This window comes from Myxine glutinosa, chromosome 4 (assembly GCF_964187855.1).
Source record: "Myxine glutinosa chromosome 4, kmMyxGlut1.1, whole genome shotgun sequence".
NCBI classification, from domain to species: Eukaryota; Metazoa; Chordata; class Myxini; order Myxiniformes; family Myxinidae; genus Myxine; species Myxine glutinosa.
The window spans coordinates 119,709,656-119,735,392 of record NC_136264.1 but is presented as its reverse complement, the minus strand read 5'-3'; the positions used below and the strand labels follow the sequence as shown (position 1 = coordinate 119,735,392).

The 25,737-nt window shown below is 43.8% G+C and overlaps 2 long non-coding RNA genes across 25 annotated transcripts in view; one reads left to right on the top strand and one right to left on the bottom strand.

Annotated features, from left to right (window-relative positions):
* LOC144891801 (uncharacterized) overlaps positions 1-25,737 on the bottom strand; it is a 217,323-nt gene that overhangs the window by 110,130 nt on the left and 81,456 nt on the right. For 10 of the 24 annotated variants that reach the window (XR_013623140.1, XR_013623168.1, XR_013623148.1 and 7 more), the window contains exons 3-4: positions 21,300-21,450; positions 21,076-21,172 (exon numbers count right to left, since the gene is read on the bottom strand). The exons of 1 other annotated variant lie outside the window; for it this stretch is intronic. This is a non-coding gene — a long non-coding RNA (uncharacterized LOC144891801). Of the gene's footprint in view, positions 1-10,292; positions 11,315-21,075; positions 21,173-21,299; positions 21,481-25,737 lie in introns of those variants that run through there. 13 more of the 24 variants (XR_013623149.1, XR_013623163.1, XR_013623155.1 and 10 more) reach the window with 10 other exon arrangements.
* Positions 6,610-10,358, top strand: LOC137425144 (uncharacterized). Its single transcript, XR_010984067.2, has 3 exons — positions 6,610-6,786; positions 9,176-9,256; positions 9,601-10,358. It is a non-coding gene; the product is annotated as an uncharacterized LOC137425144 (long non-coding RNA).

Below are 25,737 nucleotides of genomic sequence, written 5' to 3'. Positions count from 1 at the left end.
TGTTCAGACCAGGCCGCCCCAGCATGTTCAGCCCGAGAGCAGACCGCAAGATGCTGAAAGAAGTCTCTAAGAACCCCAGAATGTCATCACGGGACCTACACGTAGCTCTTGCCACTGTTGATGTCAAAGTGCACGAGTCTACCATGAGAAAGAGGCTGCACAAATTTGATCGACATGGGAGGTGTGCCAGGAAGAAACCTTTGCTGTCCAGAAAGAACATCAGGGCAAGACTAAAGTTTGCCAATGAACACCGAGGCAAAGACCAGCACTTCTGGAACAATGTGCTCTGGACAGATGAGTCAAAGGTAGAGATAATTGTCCACAGTACCAGAAGACATGTTTGGCGAAAACCAAAGACAGCATTTGACCACAAGAACCTGATACCAACTGTAAAGCATGGTGGTGGAAATATTATGGTTTGGGGCAGCTTTGCTGCATCAGGGCCTGGGCAGCTCACCATCATATAATCCACTATGAATTCTTCATTGTACCAGAGGGTGCTTGAGGATAATGTGAGGCCATCTGTCGGAAAGTTGAAGCTCAACCGAAGGTGGACCTTGCAACATGACAATGATCCCAAACGTACCAGTAAATCCACCAAGGAATGGCTGAAAAGAAAGAAATGTTGGGTTCTGGAATGGCCAAGTCAAAGCCTGGATCTAAATCCCATCGAGATGTTGTGGGGGGATTTGAAACGAGCTGTGCGTGCAAGAAACCCCTCAAACATCGCACAGCTGAAAGAATTCTGCATGGAGGAGTGGACAAAAATTTCTCCCAGTCGATGTCAGAGACTGGTACACAGTTATAAGAAACGCCTACTTGAGGTTGTTTCTGCCAAAGTGGGCAATACCACCGATTGGAGCCAAGGGTGTACTTACTTTTTCCACATGCGAAATTTGCATTTATGTTTATTTAAATTATACAATGGACTACAAAATGTAAATGTTTCATGATATTTGTTATATTATATCACCTTTATCTATCAATATTGTTGAAATGAAGATCAAATAGCTGTATGTTGAAATATGTTGAAAAAGTCAAAACTTTACATGGGGTGTACTTACTCTATCACGTGACTGTATAGTGTATATGTATATATATATATATATATGTGTATATATATATATATATATATATATATATATATGTATATATATATATATATATATATATATATATATATATATATATATATATATATATATATATATATATATATATATGTATATATATATATATATCTATATAATTATAAAATTGAAATCTTGCGTGTTTGTATGTAACATTCGATCGGTCCGGGGGCGTGGCTTACCCCTTTGAGAGAGTAGTAATATCCACCATTTTATTAACTCGCATAGCTTTGAGGCCTGTTTTGTAGGCCCGTGGTGTCTTGCTCTCTCTCTCAGTTTTATTTCAAATCAAATTCGATATATCATTTCATTTTTCACAGTCGCTAACATAGTTTTAGACTCGGTTGAAAAAAAACGGGAAGAAAATCCGATGAAAGTGTCCGTTTATAGAACGAAATGAATTCTGAAAGGCTTCTATCTTCAAGGCCATTGAGTCAGTTTCACGCCTTTATCTTCAATGTAAGTCGCCATCTGATTTCATTTTTATCGATGGTTTTAGACTCGGTAAAAGAAATAATTGAGAACATTCACGCACACACGGGAAATTGCAGAGATATATTTTAAAAATCACGCCACGTTGATATACGAAAATACACCGCCTAAAATAACAGGCATACAGTATATATCTTCGTTATTTCATTCAACATTATTACCCGGAAGTAAAATATGTTTCAGGAAATTACCGAGAGATATTTCTTCGATTTTTTAAATTATTTATATGCGCATACACTTTAAATAGGTTTATTTGAAATCTTTAATTTTCACAATGTAATTTATTTGTCATTTGATGATCGGCAAAATGATAGCACAAACACAATACTATTTGCAGGAAGAATGTCGTATCAACCCTCCGACTGCGCTATGGACGCGGACAACGAATCACACCTCACGTCTATGGACGCGAATAGCAACATACGCACGAATCAGTCATCAATGATTTTCATTGACGTGCCTGGAGGCACAGGGAAGACGTTTCTTATTAACCTGATTCTCTCTAAAGTGAGAGCGAGTGGAGAAGTTGCCCTTGCGGTGGCCTCATCTGGCATAGCTGCTACCCTCATGCCTGGTGGAAGAACAGCGCACTCAAGGTTCCAAATCCCTCTGACACCGAGGGAAGATGGCGTATGCAACATCGATAAAAATTCCACTATCGCAGACCCCTTTCGAAGTACAAAGCTCATCGTGTGGGATGAGTGTCCTATGATCAGGAGAGAGAGTTTTGAGGCTGTGGATCGCACGTTGCGTGATGTATGTGACAAAGACGAGCCTTTTGGAGGGATCTTGACGATATGCTGTGGTGATTTCCGTCAACGTGATCGGAGATAAGGGCCGAAATCAAGTATCACAGGTAAGTTATTTAGAACGCTGGAGAGGTGAGCCTTATGGCTTGCTGGCCCAAATAATCTCCCTGATGATGTCCAGCGTTCGCTTTAGTTCTATTCTCATATCTATTCAAACTGACATTGACCCAACGGGTCATGGGTCGTCTAGGGGTAGCATCATCATCATCATTGGCTGAGGGGTAGCATCATTGGCTGAGGCGTAGCATCATTGGCTGAGGGGTAGCATCATTGGCTGAGGGGTAGTATCATTGGCTGAGGGGTAGCATCATTGGCTGAGGTGTAGCATCATTGGCTGAGGGGTAGCATCATTGGCTGAGGGGTAGCATCATTGGCTGAGGGGTAGCATGATTGGCTGAGGGGTAGCATGATTGGCTGAGGGGTAGCATCATTGGCTGAGGTGTAGCATCATTGGCTGAGGGGTCACATCATTGGCTGAGGGGTAGCATCATTGGCTGAGGGGTCACATCATTGGCTGAGGGGTAGCATCATTGGCTGAGGGGTGGCATCATTGGCTGAGGGGTAGCATCATTGGCTGAGGGGTAGCATCATTGGCTGAGGGGTAGCATCATTGGCTGAGGTGTAGCATCATTGGCTGAGGGGTCACATCATTGGCTGAGGGGTAGCATCATTGGCTGAGGGGTGGCATCATTAGCTGAGGGGCGGCATCATTGGCTGAGGGGCGACATCATTGGCTGAGGGGCGGCATCATTGGCTGAGGGGCGACATCATTGGCTGAGGGGCGACATCATTGGCTGAGGGGAGACATCATTGGCTGAGGGGCGACATCATTGGCTGAGGGGCGACATCATTGGCTGAGGGGCGACATCATTGGCTGAGGGGCGACATCATTGGCTGAGGGGCGGCATCATTGGCTGAGGGGCGGCATCATTGGCTGAGGGGCGACATCATTGGCTGAGGGGCGACATTATTGGCTGAGGGGTAGCATCATTGGCTGAGGGGTGGCATCATTGGCTGAGGGGTAGCATCATTGGCTGAGGGGTAGCATCATTGGCTGAGGGGTAGCATCATTGGCTGAGGTGTAGCATCATTGGCTGAGGGGCGGCATCATTGGCTGAGGGGCGGCATCATTGGCTGAGGGGCGACATCATTGGCTGAGGGGCGACATCATTGGCTGAGGGGCGACATCATTGGCTGAGGGGCGGCATCATTGGCTGAGGGGCGACATCATTGGCTGAGGGGCGACATCATTGGCTGAGGGGAGACATCATTGGCTGAGGGGTGACATCATTGGCTGAGGGGCGACATCATTGGCTGAGGGGCGACATCATTGGCTGAGGGGCGACATCATTGGCTGAGGGGCGACATCATTGGCTGAGGGGCGGCATCATTGGCTGAGGGGCGGCATCATTGGCTGAGGGGCGGCATCATTGGCTGAGGGGCGACATCATTGGCTGAGGGGCGACATCATTGGCTGAGGGGCGACATCATTGGCTGAGGGGCGACATCATTGGCTGAGGGGCGGCATCATTGGCTGAGGGGCGGCATCATTGGCTGAGGGGCGACATCATTGGCTGAGGGGCGACATCATTGGCTGAGGGGTAGCATCATTGGCTGAGGGGTGGCATCATTGGCTGAGGGGTAGCATCATTGGCTGAGGGGTAGCATCATTGGCTGAGGGGTAGCATCATTGGCTGAGGCGTAGCATCATTGGCTGAGGGGCGGCATCATTGGCTGAGGGGCGGCATCATTGGCTGAGGGGCGACATCATTGGCTGAGGGGCGACATCATTGGCTGAGGGGCGACATCATTGGCTGAGGGGCGGCATCATTGGCTGAGGGGCGACATCATTGGCTGAGGGGCGACATCATTGGCTGAGGGGAGACATCATTGGCTGAGGGGTGACATCATTGGCTGAGGGGCGACATCATTGGCTGAGGGGCGACATCATTGGCTGAGGGGCGACATCATTGGCTGAGGGGCGACATCATTGGCTGAGGGGCGGCATCATTGGCTGAGGGGCGGCATCATTGGCTGAGGGGCGACATCATTGGCTGAGGGGCGACATCATTGGCTGAGGGGCGACATCATTGGCTGAGGGGCGGCATCATTGGCTGAGGGGCGGCATCATTGGCTGAGGGGCGACATCATTGGCTGAGGGGTGACATCATTGGCTGAGGGGCGACATCATTGGCTGAGGGGCGGCATCATTGGCTGAGGGGCGACATCATTGGCTGAGGGGCGGCATCATTGGCTGAGGGGCGACATCATTGGCTGAGGGGCGACATCATTGGCTGAGGGGCGCCATCATTGGCTGAGGGGCGACATCATTGGCTGAGGGGCGGCATCATTGGCTGAGGTGTAGCATCATTGGCTGAGGGGTCACATCATTGGCTGAGGGGTAGCATCATTGGCTGAGGGGTAGCATCATTGGCTGAGGGGTAGCATCATTGGCTGAGGGGTAGCATCATTGGCTGAGGGGCACATCATTGGCTGCGGGGTGGCATCATTGGCTGACGTGTAGCATCATTGGCTGAGGTGTAGCATCATTGGCTGAGGGGTCACATCATTGGCTGAGGGGTAGCATCATTGGCTGAGGGGTCACATCATTGGCTGAGGGGTGGCATCATTGGCTGAGGGGTCTTCTCCTCACTGCTCATTACTAAAAACTGCTCTTCTATGTGAGGATTGATAAATAAAAGCATTTAGAACCAGTAAATTTAGTTTTATATGGCATTTTGCCTCTCTATTAGAAAGTGTGAGAAAATTATATATCTTCGCCATAGGTTGACCTTTGACCCCCACTGTAACCATGGTAACCCCTTAATTATATATAATAACATTGACCCAACGGGTCATGGGTCGTCTAGTATATATATATATATACACACACATAATATATGTCATTTTGAGCTCTGCCAACCCCCTCCCGTTATCTCCAAGCACATGCCGCAGCCTGGTCGTCAATTGGGCAAGTCGGCTTGACTGGGATGCCGCTGGGTGACGACATCATGACCGCGGGTCACTGAAAGGTCAAACTCAAACCGATTACCATGCAGATCGCGCTGAAAGTGACGTCAGCCATTCGCAACAGTGCCCAGGGCATCGGAGGTCCAAATCCCATTCAAATAAGTCTGGTTCGAGGTCTAGAGCAATAGAGGTCAACTGGACGTGACCTGCATGTGTAAACTACATTATAACCATTCTCAAGTTCTGACCCTAAGAACACAATGATACATTTCTTAACTTTATTGATGAATTATCAGGTTTTCGACACTTATACATGGCTGGGTGTATCTGGTGAAACGAGTAGTTTTGCATATTAATGTCGGAAAACGTACTTATCTCGCACATCCATTAAAGCCACAAGTGCTGTTAAAAGTCATTACACCGTAGCGAACACAAGATAGTAATCTGCAAATACAAAGTACGTGCTGTAGTCGCTTATCAAAACGAACGCTTATCCGCTTCCATCGCCAAGCAGAACTAAACACCAAGACCCGATCATGTTGCATAACCTCATCACACGCCTCCTCGATCGACGACCCCAAACCCTCCTCATTCGGTCGGCCTATCTATGGCTTTTAGAGAATCCAAGAAATAAAGGTTTTTAAATTCAAACGTTTGTGCGAATAGGTCTTTCCCTGGTTTTCTCTCATTAGCCCCAAGATGTCCCGCCACCACGCCCCGACAGCCACCCTCACGAACATTCCCAAAGCCATCCTCAGAACACCCCCCGCCGACACCCGATAATTCCTTCCACCGCTTCCTCCAATAAAGGCCGTAGCCATCGCAGCAGATGCCGACGGTACGGGCGGTTTAGCGCTTGTTGGATAATAATGCACGACCATGAGTAGTCCCCCCCCCCCCCCCCCCCCCACGTCCTCCTCCTTCCATGCGTGCCTTCCGATCAATGTGTCTAGGAGGTATAGAGGGGGGTTGGGATCCGGGGCAGCAACGGGCTAGCTGGAAGGAGGGACGCAGCGAGGTAAGGGAGAGGGTTGGGGAGTGTAGTGGAGGAGGGATCGGGGTTTATGGCCAAAAGCTATCTTTGTCTGCGAGCACAGCAACAGCATAGTTCGGCTTTTGTGTGAGCCAGACACCGCATATGGTACGGCTGAGATAGCATCACAGAAATCAAACACCCCGAGGCGGGGTGGGGACGACGTAGGGCGGGAGCACATTTGCATAGAGCGAGGTTGGAGGGAAAGGAAGTCAGACCGTGTGTGTCAACCTTCACCCGGATCTGCGGTCAATGTCACGGGAACGGGAGAGCGGGTGGAGCGCCCAGGGCGGGGCTTGGAGCACACGGGATCACCAAGAGTCTCGCGCGTCACTCGCCAAAGGAGAAAGAGGCCAGTGAGAGGGAGGGCACACGAGAATGCAAGAGATGGATGGGGCCATCATTTTCCTTTCTTGTTATTCTTCCGTGTTATTATATTATAGTGATTTCAGAGATTTGGTCTGGATCTGTTTTTAAATCTTATCTTAGAAAGAATTACGGTTTCTTTTAAACTCAACTGGACTATGTCCAGCTGAGTTTTTGTCGACATCCAGTGTCCGTCGTCCGTCTGTCGTCTGTCTGTCTGTCTGTCTGTCTGTCGTCTGTAAACAATTCGACGTCTACGCTCTAAAAGTCACAAATATTGATTAAATTTGATGAAACTTGTTATGCAGCATCTTTAAGACATAAACTAGTTTGGGATTGCATTTGGGCGTTGCACGCCCAAAAATGGGCACGGCAGGGCGGCCATATTGAAAAATCGATTTTTGTCAATCTGGTACTTCCTAATGTAGCTGGAAGGCTCAAACTTGGTGTGTAGACAGTATGTAACAAACCTCAACACATATATTACGGGTTTTGACGATGTCCGAAAAATGACCTCGTCGTGACCTATGACATGACTTGACCCATAAACATCAGTTTGGACGACGTCCAAGCTCTAAAAGTCACAAATACTAAACAAATTTGATGAAACTTGTGCCTTTTGCCACTTAAAGATATTTGAAAACACACATATAAACACAAATATAAACGCACATATAAACATATAAACGCACATATAAACTATATAGTTTGTGGTTCTATTATGCATATTCCAACCATATTGATATAGACCAGTTGAGTTCAGGTTCCCTGGAACCTCTACTTTTTATAAGGTTTCTTTTTTTATATAAGATTTTTACATGCTGGTATTCCATCGATGTCGTTACCTCTGCCACCAAAGGTGGATGGAGGTTATGTTTTCATCCCTGTATGTCTGTCTGTTTGTTATTTGCAAAATCGAAGATTTGTTAAGTGTTAAGTATATTAGTCGGTGGACTTTGTAGTTACTTAACCAAAAAACATTTTTTTGGACAAGTATGTTGATCACTCCGGTTTGTGTGTTTGTTTCTGTGTTTGTTTGTGTTTGTTTGTTTGTGTGTTTGTTTGTGTGTTTTTCTGTCTGCTCACTTATACTTGCCTACAACAACAACAACAACAACAACAACAGGCATTTACAGGTCACAATGTTAAACCGACCTTCACAAAACTTCACCAAACGTAAGAGTTCGTGGTCGGACAAAATCATATATATTTTTGAGGTCAAAAGGTCAACATAGGCCAAATTTATAAAATTGTCAATTTTCATCCAATTAACATAAACTTTGAAGACGATTTGCATATCAGGTCACTGAATTCAATCACTAATTATTTTTGAGGTCAAAAGGATGCTGTACTGAGTGCCATTCTACTTTGTTCTGTTTTGCCAAGTGTCGCTCTATGAGTGATTTTTCATTTGTGTGTTTATTTGTCTGTCCGCTCACTTATACTTGCCTACAGCTCACAATTTTTAACTGATCTTCACGAAACTTCACCAAACGGTAGAGTTTGTGGTCCGACAAAATGCTATTTTTTTTGAGGTCAAAAGGTCAACATAGGCCAAAGGTCAACCACTTCTTTCAAATTTCTAAAATCCTCAATTTTCATCCGATTGACTTGAAATTTGAATAGGATTTACATATCAGCAAACTAAATTTACATATCAGCTAACTAAACGAACTAAATTTACATATCAACTTCAACCAACAACTATTTGAGGTCAAAATAGGCCAAAAGGTCAACATAGGCCAAAGGTCAACCACTTTCTTTCAAATTTCTAAAATCCTCAATTTTCATCCGATTGATTTGAAATTCAAATACGATTTACATATCAGCTAACTGAATTCAACCACCAACTATTTTTGAGATCAGCATAGGGCCAAAAGGTAAACATAGACCAAAAGGTCAACAACCATTTCAAATTTCAAAAATCCTCAATATTCATCCGATTGACTTGAAATTTGAATAGGATTTTCACATCAGCGAACTGAATTCAAACACCAACTATTTTTGAGATCAACATAGGCCAAAAGGTCAACATAGGTCAACCTCTTTTCCCGAATTTCTAAAATCCTCACTTTTCATCCGATTAACTTGAAATATGAATAGGATTTGCATATCAGCTTACTGAAACCAACCACCAACTATTTTTTAGGTCAACATAGGCCAAATTTCAAAAATTGTCAATTTTCATTCAATTCACTTAAAATTTGAAGACGATTTGCATACCACCAATTATTTATGAGGTAAAAAGGATGCTTTACTGAGTGATATTCTACTTTGTAGAGGTTTGTAGATTAGCCCTTTTGCCAAGTGTCGCTCTATGAGTGATTTTTCATTCTGTCTGTCTGTTTGTTTGTTTGTTTGTCAATCGCCTACAGGTTACAATTCTTGTCAGATCATCATGAAACTTTACAACTGAGAAGCAGGGAAGGAGGTCAAAGGTCATATTGAGGTCAAAGGTAATCTTGAGGTCAAATTTCTAAAATCGTCAATTTTCATCCTATTAACTTAATAATTAAACAGCAATTGCATAGCGCATCACTGAATTGGGGAATAAACTATTTTGAAGTCAAAAAAATCAAAGGTGAACTCAAGGTCAAACTTCTAAAATCATCAATTTTCATCTGAAAAATAATCAAATTTTCATCTGATTGACCCGGGCTTTGATTAAGATCATCAATTTAAATCCTAATGAAATGGACAATTTTATGTATCCATGGCAACTTTATTTGGTGGGGGGGAGGTGGATTTTGCAAATATCGTGCCCTGCATGACGTCTTTCTTGTTGTCTGTTTGTGAACAGGACATCCCAAAATGTTGTGGACGGATTCGGCCGAAACTTGATGGACAGGTTGGGTGTGTGACTACGAAGAATTGAATCAGTGTTGGTGAAGATTCGAATCCGAATCAGAGAATTTTTAAAGTGCTTCTTCACCATTAAGTGATAGGGTTAAAACCAATATATAGCAGGATGTCTCAAAAAGTTATGGGAAGATTCAGACAAAATTTGGTAGGCAAGGTTGGGTGTTTGACAATCCGAATCCAGATATGAGAATTAAAAAAAAATTGAGTGATTCTTCGCCATTGAGAAATGGGGGCAAAAACGATATACAACATGATATTGCAAAAGGTTGTGGACCGATTATGACAAAACTATGTGGATGAGTTGGTTAGATGACAAGAACAAGCCGATTCAATTTTGGTTCATGTCGGGATCCAAATCCGGCCTATCACTGGGATACAAAACGTAAAACTGTTTAACCTGGTGTAGGTACTGTATATGTGCTCTACCTAGTGCTGTTCTAGTTATCCCTGTGCCCAACAACATAATTTACCTGTTTGTCTGCCGATAGCCCTCAGCATCATTCTGATGGATCCGACTTTTAAGTGTATTTTTCGCACAGCGGGAGATCTTGGTTCCTTACAGAAGTATGAGCTTTACGAGCAGGTGTATTGGGAGATGTGTTTTGGGAGACCGAATGCATGACATTGAATGTGTAGAATACAATGCGTTTTATTCATAACAAATGGTGGTACAGTATAATAAATTATGCACAATGATCTTTCCTACTGTTCAATTGCTTGTGGGATAGGATGGTAGCACGTACATCCTAATATAGAAATTGTGGGATCTTATGAGATATGCAAAATTTATATGATCAGGAACTTCTTAGACATTTCATTTCCACTGTTTTAGACATTTAATTTGCACTTCAGAGCAATTTTATTATATATTTTCCTGGACCTAACAGTATTAGTATTAGCCCTTTAATCCTCAACACTTGTTCATCTATCTATTCCTTTCTACACTCTTTTCATAGCGTTTCGCTAAGGGGGAAACACCTGTCTGCATCATGGAAGGTTGCCAATTTTACTCTAATTCATGAGAGATGTATCAAAAGTGACCTTCTCAACTAGACCGGTCAGTCCTCTCACCGTGGAAGTTTTCTTTGCACCAGCCTGAAAAAAAATCTCTTCTCTTTCTGATCTCCGTTCATCAGTTTGGTGTTTGCCCTGGCCATACCATGCTGGACATGCTGCTTCTACTATATCACCAAAGGATGGATGATCCCTCAAATTAAAACAAGAGGTTGGGGCCATCTCACTGGACATTGACTGAACTTAATAGTCCGGAACCCTCCCGTGCTTTACAAACTGTCAGCTAATGATATCCAGCATCCTCTTGTTTACTGCCTCCTGGACTTTCCTGTGCCATCGCAAGCAGTAGATTGCTTTTGATAGTGTTTTCCCTATGCTCTACCTTTTGAGGTTGTCATCCCTCAAGGTAGTGTTCTAGGACCAATCCTGTTATTGTTCTACATCAGTGACCTGTCTTCATCATTGGACAATCCATTGTGTCAAATTTTGCAGATGACTTCATCCTGTGTGGGACACTTCTCCGTTCTACCAGGCAGACTGCAGCAGCATCCCTCTCTGATGATAGAGAAAATAAGCAACTCGCCATCGACCAGGAATGTCTTCTCCATATACAGGTAGTGGACAAAATATGGAAACACCTGTGTAAATGAGGAAAACAACGCAACGGCTTCAAAACAGGTGTGGCACATGTGTTAATTAAACAAGAGTGTCACCCCAGCATGCTTAGACACATGTATAAAAATGCTGCATAGGCCTGGTTGCCTATAATTATGATCGCTCAATGATTTGATGAGCATGACACTGACGTTATCCATATGTCATGGCCTTCTCAGTCACCAGATCTGAACCCAAACGAGCATTTATGGGATATTCTGGAAAGATGCCTGAGACAAGGTTTTCCACCTCCATCAAACAGGTGTGAGTTGATTGACTTTCCAGTGGAAGAATGGTTCCGCATTCCTCCTGCATAATTCCAGATGTTGGTGGACTCTGTGCCACGGTGTATAGAGGCCATACCGACCACAACGGGTGGCCCAACACCCTATTAAATGACTTTACATTGTTTTTTTCCAATTTTTGTCCACGTGCCCATCTAGCAGAGCTACCCGCGTTGCTTGGGAAGGGAGGGAATGGGTGGGGGGGGAGGGGAAGGAACTGATAAGGGGGTGGCATGAGAGCCGGCAGGGAGGGGGGCAGGAGAGCTCCCGGGCCAGGGGGGCAGCAGAACCGTTGGGGTAGGGGGGAAATGGAGGGATGGGGAGGACAATAAACTTGATGTCAAAGTATGTTTTAAGCTTCGGAGAAAGACAACAACACGATGAAGTCATTCACAAGAAACATATTTTTCTTTACTAGTACACCCGCTCACTACAGGAGCTGCAGGAAGGGTCATTCTCTTTGGGGTATATAGATTACAGTCGATCTATGGTCGGGTCTCAAGAACATTGGGTGTGTGTTCATTTACCAAGTTTCTTGTGGAGAGATCGCCAAGTGGTTTAATTTAAGCATTCGAGCAAGCACGCCATTCAAAACCGTTAAGAAATGGCTGGCTTGGCAAGCGCTAGCTAACTGCTTGGTAAATAAGCACATCCCGGTCTTCCTCCCTTTGTTTCGTATTAAACAGCGGGAGCAGGTTTCAAAAGTTCGCTACGAAAAACGCCCCGTTAGCGTCAGAAAGGGCTATGTTATTAACCCAACCCTTGTGGGGTATATAGAGTACCGTAGATCTACGCTCAGTTCTGTAAGTAAAACTTACCTCACGGATGTCGGGATTCCTTCAAATTTATTTATTTAGTGTTATAAAGAGCATTAGCGACTGTTTAAAAAGCTAATCATACGTGTTTGTGGTTTATAATATTTTTACTTCTGGTAGAAGCCGTTGCTCCCACAAAAACGCCATGATAAGCTATTTATAAACATTGACTCAACGTTTGTTCAAGGAGGAAAAACACCTTCGGGAGGTGGGATATTATTGGTATTAATATTGTTTTTTAATAGCATTAATACTAGTACCCTACTGCAAAGCGCGCAATGAGCCGGCGAAGCCAAAGCCTCTTGCCACAATTTTACCCATCACTATGGCATAAGTAGGTTAGGTAGTTGGTAGTAGGTAGGTGTAGTAGGTACTGTAGGGCAAAGGGGGGCATTAAGCTCCAGGGGGCATTAGGCTCCACTACATTGTAAATCTTGAAGGTAAATATAATGCATTTACAATGTAGTGGAGCCTAATGCCCCCTGGAGCTTAATGCCCCCCTTTGCCCTACCTGGTAAGACTTGGTAAAAGAGAAGAGCAGACAGTCCACCCCAATACCTACATACAATAAATGTCACAAGAAGCTTAAGGAAGTAACTCTACGATGTGCTAGCTTAGGGCCTATTTTAAGAAATTTGAACTGGGCTTAACATACGTTTTCACAGTATGTGTGTAGTCTTCTAACTTCAGTCGCTGTCAGGGCTGGTTCTCTCCGGGCACTGCGGCTTCCTCCACCAGAAGAAGTTAGCTTGCAGTAAGATCAGTGCCGACAGATCAGACGATAGCGCCGTTTCAACGGCAATGTGTGACTGTCGTTAATCAAACCGAGCTTTCTTTCTTTATGTAAACCGCTTACACCGGTAGGTGCAGGACAACATAATAAATCAGACAAACCTACTGAGCATGGGAGCATGGGATTGAAGCCTAATTCGGGTTTTAGGTCTACCACTAAAGAGGAGAAAAATTTCGAAAATGCCCCAGAGTCGCGACTGTTGTCGCGAAGGGTGCACTAACCGGAAGTTACGTAGTTCCGCGGGCACCTATTTAACTTTTTCGCAATTTTTTATGCATACTTCCGCATCCGCAAGATGGTGGCCTCCATGGAGCGATTTGGTGCATCAAAGCTTCGAAATTTTCAAAGGATCCAGCAAAATCTGGCTTTTCAACATAAGATTGTGAATAAAAAAAAGACGGGTGAAACAAACTCCTATTGAACTTTTTCGCAATTTTTTATGCATACTTCCGCATCCACAAGATGGCGGCCTCCATGGAGCGATTTGGTGCATCAAAGCTTCGAAATTTTCAAAGGATCCAGCAAAATCTGGCTTTTCAACATAAGATTGTGAATAAAAAAAAGACGGGTGAAACAAACTCCTATTGAACTTTTTCGCAATTTTTTATGCATACTTCCGCATCCACAAGATGGCGGCCTCCATGGAGCGATTTGGTGCGTCAAAGCTTCGAACTTCTCAAAGGATCCAGCAAAATCTGGCTTTTCAACAAGAGATTGTGAATCAAAAAAGGATGGGTGAAACAAACTCCTATTGAACTTTTTCGCAATTTTATATGCATACTTCCACATCCGCAAGATGGTGGCCTCCATGGAGCGATTTGGTGCGTCAAAGCTTCGAAATTCTCAAAGGATCCAGCAAAATCTGGCTTTTCAACATAAGATTGTGAATCAAAAAAAGATGGGTGAAACAAACTCCTGTTGAACTTTTTCGCAATTGTTTATGCATACTTCCGCATCTGCAAGATGGCGGCCTCCATGGAGTGATTTGGTGCGTCAAAGCTTCAAAATTCTCAAAGGATCCTGCAAAATCTGGCTTTTCAACATAAGATTGTGAATCAAAAAAAGACGGGTGAAACAAACACCGATTGAACTTTTCGCAATTGTTTATGCATACTTCCGCATCCGCAAGATGGCGGCCTCCATGGAGCGATTTGGTGCGTCAAAACTTCAAAATTCTCAAAGGATCCTGCAAAATCTGGCTTTTCAACATAAGATTGTGAATCAAAAAAAGATGGGTGAAAAAACTCCTATTGAACTTTTTCGCAATTGTTTATGCATACTTCCGCATCCGCAAGATGGCGGCCTCCATGGAGCGATTTTGTGCGTCAAAGCTTCGAAATTCTCAATCGATCCTGCAAAATCTGGCTTTTCAACATAAGATTGTGAATCAAAAAAGACGGGTGAAACAAACTCCTATTGAACTTTTTCGCAATTGTTTATGCATACTTCCGCATCCGCAAGATGGCGGCCTTCATGGAGCGATTTGGTGCGTCAAAGCTTCGAAATTCTCAAAGGATCCTGCAAAATCTGGCTTTTCAACATAAGACTGTGAATCAAAAAAAGACAGGTGAAACAAACTCCTATCGAACTTTTTCGCAATTGTTCATGCATACTTCCGCATCCGCAAGATGGCGGCCTCCATGGAGCGATTTGGTGCATCAAAGCTTCAAAATTCTCAAAGGATCCAGCAAAATCTGGCTTTTCAACATAATACATACGCGTTCATTCACAACACCGGCTTCGCCGGCTATTATGCTATTATCGTTAGTTTTGTTATTAGAAGCGGCCTTGGAAAAACGCCACGATAAAGCTAACTTAACATCGATATACACCTCAACATGCAACCCCATTGACGGCAATGGTGGGGAAAACCCACTGGAGGGGAGAAAACCCCCTTGGGGGGGGGGGGGGGGAATTAATGCGCTACAACCTTCTTTGTGTATTCCTTCGTCATCCTGTCAAGTTTGGTTGAGATTTGATAAGTAACGACAGAATGTATTGGCGTCAAAAATTCATCAGACAGACACCAAATGGCGTATTTTAGTATGATAACAAACCCCTTCAGAATACACATCTGAGCCAAGCAACGGAATTTTCACACAAGATCACATTTACGAAAGGGGGAAGAAACAGTGCCCATGACAACCACCTCGTCCGAGAGTGAGGACGCACCTGGAGTGACGCACCCACCGAGATATCCGGCACACCCCGGTGGGCCTTCACAAAATGATCCAAAAATGGCATCAAACTACCTCCAACGTATAGCCAAGTTAGGGGGGTTGGGAGGGGAGAGGCGGAGGATGGGGGAGATGGGGGTCACTTTCGTATAATAACCCTACACCCCCCTACACCCACTAAGGAAAGGGATCATTTAATATTACTTTCCACATCGCTACAAAGGTGTATGCACTATTGAGCGATTGGAAAAAAAAAAAACTCCAACATCTTTTTAAATAATTGGCAATTTTTTTTTGCCTAAAACACTCCCCAGCACTCCCTGATGAACATCCGACTGCAGAAAATGTTCAAATAAAGTCCCCCTCAGAGAATGCCAAAGGAGACTCCTCCCTTTCTCCAACATCCACAACTATTAATGCCGCGTTCCTGCAGGTTGGCTGGAGAGAAGACCCCGGACAAAGTCTCACACGAACTAGCCAGGGCAACTCCCTCGAGAACACACCAACAATACATGAACACTCTGGAGTGTCCTCTTTTTTGAAAGTTCAAATATGGCAACCCTACTTTGGCAATGAACCTTAACCCTACACCAATAATACATGAACCTTATGGGCCGTCTGGGGCAAATCTTTCACGAGTGCCCATTGGTGGTGCTTAGGAGACATTGTCTGCAGACGGGAGGCTTTATTGAATGGATGAAAGGTGTGGACAGGGGAACACGAAACCTTCTGAGGGTATGATCTTGACAGCACAGTTCTCACACAAGTCTCGGTTTTGGGCTCAGAGGTGGAGAGGGTGGGGGACTTGCATTTGCAGTTGGGAGGGGCAGAAATGGGTGAAATCGAGGCCACACCCACAAACTGCCACAATATAATTTTGAATTTAATTTAGCGATATCATTATCCATGGTCATAAAAAACAAAAGGAGCCTATGTTCAATAGGAGGTCCAATTTGGTCTATGTGCCAAGTTTGGTTGGCATTTTGAAGAAATCAATTTTTTCCCCTGTTTTTTTTGTGGGGGCCGGCCTGAAACACCTTCCTACACCCACTAAGGAAAGGGATCATTTTATAGGTGAGGGCGAGACTACCGGAAATGGGGCCCTTTTGTGGTTTGTTTTCAACGTATCCAATCACGTGACTGTTGTCACGAAGGGTGCACTAACCGGAAATTACGTCGTTCCGCGGGCGGCTATTGGCAGGAGCGCTATCTCATCCTTTACAGGACATTTTATTTCACCCAGACCGTTTTCTTCCTTCAGGCAAATGAGCCGTAATGAAGCCTTCAATATTTATTCGCCACGCAAATTGCGTGGAAGTGAATAGGTGAGGGCGAGAATACCGGAAGTGGGGCCCTTTTGTGGTTTGTTTTCAACGTATACATTCATGTGACTGTTGTCGCGAGGGTGCACTAACCGGAAGTTACGTGGTTCCGTCCTCATCTATGTTACTTTTCACATCACTACAAAGGTTTATGCACTATTGAGCGATTGAAAAAAAAATTCCAACATCTTTTTTAACAATTGGCTATTTATTTTGCCGAAAACACTCCCCAGCACTCACTGATGCACATCCGAAAGTTTGATGACGATCCGTTTGGCCATCTCTGAGAAAAATGGCGACGAGACACGCAGACAGACAAACAACTCTGTTAGAGTAGATATAGGCAAATGCTGTCTGTCTGACCCACCCTGGAACACGGAAATGTTCCTCGGAGAGAAAAAAAAAATTAAGTAAAAGTTTCTACAAATTAGTCCATAGCTGAGGGAAAATTACTAGTACCCTACTGCAAAGCTGCAATGAGCCGGTGAAGCCAAAGCCTCTTGCCACGATTTTACCCATCACTATGGCATCAGTAGGTTAGGTAGTTGGTAGTAAGTAGGTGTAGTAGGTACCGTACATAGTTCAAAATGACACCATTTGCATTCTGGATGAGAATAAGATTGATAAAATTTCCTTCTTGATTAATTCGGTGAATTCCGTCTCAACTTCGGATATTTCCGGCCGTGAAAAACTATCCCCTATGGCCGCGAGATTTCTAAAAAATAATTCTTCGTCAATTTTAGAATATTTGACGCCGTTTTCAGCCTCCGAAATGCGGTCATAAGCTTTTTTGAAATATTTTTTCAAATGCTCGAATCTCATTGGTTCCGGTGTTTGGTGACGATTTTCGTTGAAGATAACCAGGGCCTGTGTGGGCCCGGGGAACGAGGTTGGTCTTAAAGTATTTTAATTACAAATTAGAGGTGCATAAGATTGTGAATCAAAAAAAGACGGGTGAAACAAACTCCTATTGAACTTTTTCGCAATTTTTTATGCATACTTCCGCATCCGCAAGATAGCGGCCTCCATGGAGTGATTTGGTGCGTCAAAGCTTCGAAATTCTCAAAGGATTCAGCAAAATCTGGCTTTTCAACATAATACGTATTTGTTCATTCACAACACCGGCTTTGCCGGCTATAATTTTTTCAATCAGCCAAAAAACCCGGGCAGTGTATAGGCAACAGTCCACTGTCTCGAATGTTCCTCAAACAAATATAAAAATTGCTGTTAAGAAATATATAACCTCCCATTTATTGAGCTCTTTCAACCGGCGCCAGAATAAAAAGTTTCCTTTTTATATAGTGGTAATTTTTTTTACCACGGGCTTCTTTCTGCTCATCTATCTATCTATAATTCCAGTAATCTCTGTGTGTATGTCCGTGTGTCTGTCTGTGACCGCTGTTTCTCGACAACCACGGGTCCGATATACTTGAAACTTGCCAGGTATATTGCTGGGGACCCGAGGATGTGCCTTTTCAAGGTTTCATATTAATCGGACAAGTAGTTAGCGAGCTATGTCCAAAAAACGATTCAACCAATCAGAGAGCAGCGAGCTATCACGTGTGCCGAACGTGGCGAACAGACTCTGCCTCGGACGGCACATTTGAGAGCGTATTCATTTATTTCACGTTGGCAAACTATGTTGCCGCTATGTTGGCGTTAAACTATGTTTTAAAACTAATTAAAACTAATTTGCGATTCTTTCGCTTTCCTGCGCGTTTGTGCACGCTATGGCGATTTCTTTACCAAACTCCGCAAGCCGTTCGCTTTGGACCAAACCATTTCATGTAAATAGAGGGGGGGGATTGTCACCGTACTTGCAAGCCGTTCGCTTTGGACCAAACCATTTCATGTAAATAGAGGGGGGGGGGGATTGTCACCGTACTCGCAAGCCGTTCGCTTTGGACCAAACCATTTCATGTAAATAGAGGGGGGGGATTGTCACCGTACTCGCAAGCCGTTCGCTTTGGCTTTGCGAATGGACCAAACCATTTCATGTAAATAGAGGGGGGGGGATATAATTTTAGATATATATATAGTACGGGCATGCCCTAGTGTCTTTTAATGCAGGAAAATCCCAGACCTTTTTTCTTCTCACTTTTTCTATCCCAAAAAGACAGGCAAGCTAAGTTCCAATTTATTTCTGTGGTCAGTGTCTGGGAGAGTTACCGTCTCTAGGAGCTCTTGGTTGAGACAATCTGCGATAACCTGTCTTAGACAGATCAGATCTGCAAGCTGGCTTTCAAGAGCTGTGTACAAGACTTTCTTCCAAAGTGCTACTGAACATGCCCCCTCCCACCTCCCACAATCCAATCTGGGTTTGTGCTGCTGCTTCCCATCTTACTTCCCTTGAGGCTGTTAAGCCAAAGACTCTCAACATAATTGGCATCTTGCGACAGGAGGCTAAGTCTCAATGTTTGCTTTTCACCCCTCAGCCCAAATTGGGCTAAGGGGTATTGTCGTCACGGGCGTCGTCTTGGCGGGCGTCCGGGTGTCCGTCAACTTTTGGTTTCCGTCAATTTCAAGGAGAACGGCTTGTCCGATTAAATCCATTTTTGCAGTGTGTGTTGGGGTTGAGTAGAGGAAGGTTCCTTTCGAAAATGGGCGCGCTGCGATTTTCAATATGGCTGCCACGGCAGCCATCTTGAAATTGGTTTCCACCATGCATGGGCTGAGGGGTTACGCCCACTTTGCGGTGCTATTTATTGCTTACTGTGGGCAAGTTGATGGTCTTGTAGTATTTTACTGTCCTTCTTCTGGTCTTGTTCCTCCCATTCTCTTGTCTCTCCACCAAATCCCCCCCTCCCCGGCACCCCTTACTATCCAGTTACACACATTCTACCAAAGACCTTCATCTTATTATCTTCCATAGGTTGACGCTAAAACATTCACCTCCATGTTTCGTCCCCCTCTTCTCTTGTCTATGAAACTGTCTGAGTCTGTTGTCTTGTGCCCTTCTTTCCAGCCCTTCAGGTCTGCTACCCATCACTCGGCCAAGACATCGTCGGATCATTAATGTCCACCAGCTAATGTTAGCTGACAAGTCCACAGATTAATGTCTATCCAAGGGATGGCACACTTTGTGACGTTTGTGGAATGGCTTTGCCGACGTAATGCACCAATACAACAGTTTTTATCGTCAGGCCGGGAATCAAACCAAGACTAGACCATACCACCAGCACCAGCACCATAGCTCCATAGACACTACCTCTGGACCATCCTGTCACTTCATGTTCTGTACTTGCTCAAATTTTTTTTAACACACTTGGAACACCCACATACTGTTTGTTATTATTTTAAGAAAGCTCTACATTTGGGTATAACAACAGCTTCACTGTGTCATGGCATGGGTTTCGTAAGATATCCTGTGGTATCTGTCCATATTAATTTAGGAGCACCGAGTATAATTGGTCTTTTAAGCTACGATTTGTCATTCCAAAGCATCTTGCACAGACTCAATATTAGGACATTGGGATAGCCACGGAAGACAGGTGAACTCACTGACATGAGCTGTGTAGCCATTTTTTCTTCTTCTTTGCACTGATTGAGGGATTTGTATCAGAGACATCTGCTACCTAAAGCCAATTCTTGGCTTGTGTCATATTGTCGTAGTGGGAACAGATGTGTTTTGTCCATTGTTGAATGTTTCAATGATACGGGGACATTGCAGCACTCCAGTTACGTCAAACCATGGTACAAGTGTGTGTGGGATCGATCCATCTTGTGGCCTGCTTGTTGCCAAAGTAGAGGTTTTTGAAGGTTCAACTGTTGTTATTCAAGACCCGGAAGTCTGTTTTGATAGATGTGTTGGCCAAGTGTACTTACTATAATTCTTCTTGTAAGGTTGCTGAGGTTTAGCTGTTTCCTATGATTGTTGCTGAAGAGGTGCGTGTAGTTTTCTAAGAAGATCATGTGACATCTCTTGTGAGAATCTCCACTTTGCTTACATTTTAAACGAGGGAAATATCCAATTTTACTTATATAGTGTTCTCCAATTTATTTTGCCAATTGTTCAAGTCTGATAACAAAGGTCAGTGTGATGTGCTCAACGTCAATCATAGGGCAGACAAGAACAAATAAAATACTTTGAAGAACTCGGAAAAGTATTATGCAAGGAATGGTAGAGAATCCACCATCCAACCTTTCAAAAACCGATAACAGATGTTAGAGTAAGGGTCCAGGCTGTGATTAGGAGAATGGGAGTTTATACTAGCTATTAAATGGCTACACACTAACTAAGGTTTGTTATGCATCGTCAATCAAACTGCATAATATGGTATCGTGTGGCTTTTTCCAGGAAAATGTAATAGTGTACATGCAAGCACTGCAGTGCAATGGGTGGATGCTCAAATACCTCATCATGCACAATGTACAGTTGCGGCTCACAACACCATCTCCACTAAAGGTATCCTTTGCAGTATAGAGATGCTTCAGCTTTGCAAAAAACAGTCCTGAAATGCAAATAAGAGTCACACACAAATCAATTACCAATAGAACCAACCTAAATTGAAGCAAAAAACAACAGATATTTTAAAATTTCAGATTTTACAGAGTGAGAACGTGGAGAAACTCCCCTACCCCTCATCGTTACCCGCATCTCTTGTTTGTCCGTCTCCGTCGAATTTCTCCCTCGGCCCTGCTGTCGGCCTTCCCCCTTCTTTTTCCGTCGTTCCTTTTGTTATATTGTATCCTGATCCGTTCTGTGTTGTAGTGTTTCCACGGGCCTTGACTTTATACACAAAAAATAGGCAAGTCATTTCTGGAGGAATAAAGAAGAGTGTGATTTAAACTTATAAGGGGGTGCTTAAGAGTTTTGAACACAGCACCGAGTGTTCAGCCCACCATTTGTGGACCTAAGAAATGGGAGCTGAGCGACATATCCAATAACTAGGCCACCAGCTTTTCCATCAGCAGTAGTCGTCAGATAAGGATTGCTGACCCGGCTTTGCGTTGTTAGTAGTTTCCTATGCTGGGCCCACCACAGGAAATGTACTTTTCTCAAACTTTATGACGCTTCAATGGCAGCCAGTTTAATACCATGGAAAAGGAACTCGTAGGAGGCACTGATATTCCAATATAAGAAGAAAGCTCAAGTCTCTCTTGGTCAAGGGAATGTGAAACAAATTACCAAATAAAAACCTCCGAATGTTGCACATTCTGACATCGATGCATGATCGGGTGCCAGGTGAAATTAGAAGAAAGCTTTGCAGTGTATATGCATGTGCAAAAATTCGCAATAATGAGTAAAGACACGGGAATTTACTGGAAAGTGAAAGCTGTGCTAATGCTTTTGGTTTAAGTTCTTAATTGTGTTAGAGACGGTGTTTTATGCTCAAATTGGACATGCAGAAGTTCTATATTAATGGCATTTTCACCGTTTTCTGGTACTGAGCACTAATGTCAAAGATTGCACAAATCAAATTCAGAATAGTAATAAAAAATCACACCAATGCACACAATTATAACTAGGCCAATCTTTTCCTTATCCTGCATGTGGAGTGTTGACCATGCTTTTCTGTTTTCAGTTTGGTTGTACCAAAGGATAGCATTGTGACTGGGTTAACAGGAGAGCTCAGAGGTAGAACACCTGTCTTTGAGCTGTCATAGTCTGAGTTTGATTCCCCGATATGACAATAAACTCTCCCACTGGTGCTTTTGCCAGCAGAGCATTGCATCAATGAGTGTGCTGTCCGTCGGACAGGATATCAAGCGGAGTTTGGCAGCATTCACAGGTGGTGCCTTTCGGAGTCTGGCTAAATGCCTTTCAAAATGAGTAGGTAATTGTGTGCTGGCCCCTTGGCTAAATTCCAAATTGTTGCCCTCATGAGCAGGGGCACTGCATCGGCAACACAGCTGCGCCTGAGCAATGATGCAAACAGCAGGCCAAACTCGTAACTGACTACCAGTCCAATACGCGCTCACTCAAAATAACGGCATGTTGACTCAGTTGCAATACCGTGTACAGGAACAAACATCTCACTTTACAGTTTTACACAATATTGGAAGTAAAATAATGCAAAGTTAACGTCTCAAATTTCTCCGTCTTACACAGATTATGAAGTCTGAAATGCTGCACAAGAAAGAGTGCCTGACATTGTGCTTACCATCTAAATGGCTCATTTTGCAGGCTGTCTATTTTTTATGGATACAAGTTGGTTTAGGTATACAGGGGTGGAAAGAAATAGCTAAAATTAACATGATAAAAGGAAGGGAGGTTTTGGGTTGGAGGAGGAGGAGGATAGGAGAAAGAATGTAGGGTAAGCAGATATGGGAAGAGTAAGGATATAAGAAAAATGAGGTTGGGTAGAGATAAAAAGCAAGGCTAAGAACATGCGGGGTAGGGCAGGGTTAAATATATAACTAAAAAGGCACTCGGTAGAGAGCATACCAAGCTGAAACATTTTACGGTTTGTATCTCACTTATAGGCCAGATCTGGATTCGGAGCTGAACCAAAATCTAACCAGCTTGTTCATGTCATCTAACCAACCCATCCACCAAGTTTTGTCATAAGTTGTCCATAACTTTTTGAAATATCATGTTATATATCGTTTTTGGCACTATCCCTCAAAGGAGAAGAATCACTTAGGAATTAAATATTTCTCTGATCTGGATCTGTATTCAGATTTTCACCAAAATCGAATCGATTCGTCCTTGTCACACACACAACCTGTCCACCAAATTTAGTCCGAATTGGTCTACATCACTTTGAGATATCCTGTTCACAAACAGATAAACAAACAAGAAATATGTCATGCATAGCACAATACTTGCAAAATCCCTAAAATAAATTGTTGGCCTCTGATGACCTCAAAAATAATTGGTGGTTGAATTCATTGACCTGGTATGTGAATCCTCTTAAAATTTCAAGTCAATCAGATGAAAATTGAGGATTTTAAAATTTGGCCTATGTTGACCTTTTGGCCTATGTTGACCTCAATAATACTTGGTGGTTGAATTTAGTGACCAGATAGGCAAATCTTCAAATTACAAGTTAATCGGATGAAAATTGAGGATTTTAGAAATGTGGCCGATGTTGACCTCAAAAATACTTGGTGGTTGAATTCAGTGTCCAAATATGCAAGTCCTCTTAAAATTTCAAGTCAATCGGATGAAAATTGCGGTTTTTCGAAATCTGGCCTATGTTGACCTTTTGGCCTATGTTGGCCTCAAAAATAGTTGGGGTTGAATTCAGTGACCAGATATACCAATTCTCTTCAAATTTCAAGTTAATTGGATGAAAATTGAAGATTTTAGAAACTCGGCCTATGTTGACCTCAACAATACTTGGGGGTTGAATTCAGTGACCTGATATGCAAATCCTCTTCAAATTTCAAGTCAATCGGATGAAAATTGTGGTTTTTGAAATTCGGCCTATGATGACCTTTTGGCCTATTCTGACCGATAGTATAATTGGTGGTTGATTTCAGTGACCAGATATGCAAGTCCTCTTAAAATTTCAAGTCAATCGGATGAAAATTGCGGGTTTTCGAAATCTGGCCTATGTTGACCTCAAAAATAGTTGGGGTTGAATTCAGTGACCAGTTATGCCAATTCTCTTCAAATTTCAAGTTAATTGGATGAAAATTGAAGATTTTAGAAACTTGGCCTATGTTGACCTCAACAATACTTGGGGGTTGAATTCAGTGACCTGATATGCAAATCCTCTTCAAATTTCAAGTCAATCGGATGAAAATTGAGGTTTTTGAAATTCGGCCTATGACCTTTTGGCCTATTCTGACCTAAAGTATAATTGGTGGTTGATTTCAGTGACCAGATATGCAAGTCCTCTTCAAATTTCAAGTCAATCGGATGAAAATTGAGGATTTCAGAAATTTGACAAAGTTGGTGACCTTTGGCCAATGTTGACCTATTGACCTTTTGACCCCAAAAACAATAGGCTTCTTGCTTTTGACCAACTCTACCATTTGGAGAAGTTTTGTGAAGATCGGTTTAAAAGTGTGACATGTAGCCGACTGACATACAGACAAACAGACAGACAAACGGACAGAATAACGCATGCACAAGACCAACCAATATGCAGTACTTGAAAAATGTTCGACTTTCGCAAGTAAAAAAAACAAAAATAGGACCGTGGATCCTGAAGCTAACCTGGATCAGGAGCAACAGTCACTCAAACCCCCTACAAACCCCCTCAGACCCTGACATTTTAAATGCCGTGAACAAACTGGTACATCATGGGCGATGAAGGTTGTGATCAAGTTTCATTGGAACTGTGTGTGTGGGGGGAGGGGAGGGGTTAAAAACACCTACGTAGTTCCCCTTAATGAGCACTGATTTTGATGCGGTAAATATACCTTCGTTAGGCATCAGATATAAAGCTTGTGGCCAAGTTTCATCAAAATTGTATGTGTAGTTTCAGAGAAGAGAGCAGATACCTATTTTGGGGGGGGGGGGGGGGGGGGTCTTAGAAATAAATACATGATAGAAATACTTAGAAATACATGAAATAATACATGATAGTGTGGCGGACACAAAAGCCCACTGGCGTGGTGACATCATTCCGCGCACCAAGTGGGCGGTGGCCACGCACCAGGGGTAGGCGTGGCCTCATGATATACACCGGGCGCCCAGCCCGGGACAGTACAGTGTTACAGTGTAGTCTTACAATAAAGACGTTTATATGTTACCGCTTGTCCGCTTCCTCCTTGCTCACAAGCAGCGCGCGTAACGCCGCGCTTTACTGGTGACCCTCGACGTTGGATCTGCTGGAGCGATCCTTCCACACGCGACGCCATCGCCATGGCCGACTTCGTCAAACTTCCGGAATTTTGGGAGGCTCAGGCCGAAGTCTGGTTCGTCCAGGCCGAAGCCCAATTTCAGCTTCGGCGCCTCACCGGCGATGACACGCGCTATTGCCACGTCGTCGCCTCCCTCGGGCCCGGCACGGCCGCTCGAGTTGTGTCCGTCCTTCGCCACCCACCGAACGGCCACAAGTACGAGGCACTCAAGCGGCTACTCCTAGCCACGTTCGGCCTTACGGACGACGCACGGGCC